This window comes from Galeopterus variegatus, unplaced genomic scaffold (genome assembly GCF_000696425.1).
Source record: "Galeopterus variegatus unplaced genomic scaffold, G_variegatus-3.0.2 Scaffold10222, whole genome shotgun sequence".
In the NCBI taxonomy this organism is placed as follows: domain Eukaryota; kingdom Metazoa; phylum Chordata; class Mammalia; order Dermoptera; family Cynocephalidae; genus Galeopterus; species Galeopterus variegatus.
In genome coordinates, this window is record NW_007736333.1 from 23085 (window position 1) to 25070 (window position 1986).

A 1986-nucleotide genomic window follows, 5' to 3' on the forward strand; every position below is an offset into this window, starting at 1 on the left:
TAAAAAACAAACTTTCCACTTAACAAAACTTTCAGATTGCACTTTAAGTGATTTCAGTTACAGGATATCATTTTGCTCTGGTTCTATTTTTGTTGTTATTGTTTTCCTCTGGAGAGGAGAGGTTGGGGGTAAAATTGAGTATTTTAAACAAGCTTTTAAAATTATAAAAGTAATATATATTCATGGCAGAAAAGTCACTCAACATAAAAGTATGAAGAAAAATTTAAAATTCCCCAATTTTTTCCAGGAAGAAGTTTCTATGTCTAAAAATAGTGTGTGTGTGTGTGTGTGTGTGTGTGTGTGTGTGTGTGTAGTTACCTAAAAGAGATGTTACTCTACATACTTTTCTGCCACTTGCCTTTTTCAATTAGTCTTTCTTGACTACCTTTCCACAAGAGTACAGTAAATGTACCCATATTTTAAAGGACTTGTATAATATTCTGTGGATCCATGATAATTTATGTAACTGTTTTCTTGGTGGGTACTTAGAATACCTTTAATTAAATTGGTATTAGAATAATTGTAGATCATAACAGTTCAGTAGGTGAGGTGTCAGCTTCGGAGCATAGGTAGAGGATTACATCTTATGAGGAAGAGGTACTCCTTTCCTAGCAGAATGGGTAAGAAGAAATTTCATGAAAAGAAATAGGAAAATTAGGGTGTTTCATTTTCTTTTTAAAGTAGACTACAAACTCTGTGAAAGCACGCGATTTTCTCCTGTGCGAATGCACCTGGTAGATTCTCAAAAAGTTGATTTTGAGATGAGTGAGTAAAAAAAGGAATTGAAGAAAGAGAAGGGAAGGGAAGAAGGAAGGAAGAAGAGAAAAGGAAGAAAGAGGTGGAAATGCCAGGGCCTTGGGGGGAAAATGACATTTTGGAATAATGTTATAATAAATAAAGTACTAGCTGACTTGTACTTTTTCAAACTGTTTTTGACCAAGTCCTACAATAAAAACCAACCAACCAAAAAAACAATACCAAAAACACATTACATTGCAACTCATGCACACATGCATATATATATATATATATAACTGAAACAAAAATTGTATTAGACAGTTATCTTTAGTATGCTTAGTATAGTTATATTTTCTTTTCTAGCCTATTCTATTTTTTCTGTTCTATCCTATTCTTAAAATTTGCTGATCAAGAGCCAGTAAATTAATTTCTTGATCAATTAATAGGTCATGACCTGGAATTTGAAGACCATTTAACTAGGGGATGTACAGAGGGATTGCTGGGCAGATTAAGATCTTAACTGAGTTGTGGACTATTTGGTAGTGGGAAGATCATTTACTTTGATTTCAGGATCTCTGAGTTAGGATCCTGCCTCTATTACTTACTAGCATAATGACTTTGGGCAATTAAATAACCTCTTCAAATCTTGGTTTTCTTGTATGTACGATGACTATAATGACCTTCAACCTGTTCATTTATTCTGACAAGTATCAATTACACAAGAGTCTTCTAGAACCTGGCTTGTCACAGGTACTCAATACGTGGAAGCTAATGATGGTGTTGGTGATTATGATGATGTGAAGATATACTATAATATACTGCTTGACTCATATCCATTAAAAGCTTTAAAGATTTAAACAAAATATTGAGGTTATATGACATATATTATGTATTATTACCATATGTTATGTTGGGAAAAACATGTAACTGTCTCTGGTAGAATTAACAGAACTCTGAGTTAATGAATGGACTAAGGTTGTTCTCTTAGGAATATTTTAATCTCTGAATATTCAAGCTGTTCAAAGGTATTTTGCTGTTAGTCATGCCCATGAGAATGAGTTTTTATCTTAAAGTTGGTTCTGGAAGATAAGCATGTTCATTCCATATAACTTTACCCTCAAGGAGATAAAAGAGTAACATTAGAGTTGATCATTTTGGGGCCGAGCCCGTGGCACACTCAGGAGAGTGCAGCACTGGGAGCACAGCAGCGCTCCTGCCGCAGGTTCGGATCCTATATAGGGATGGCCG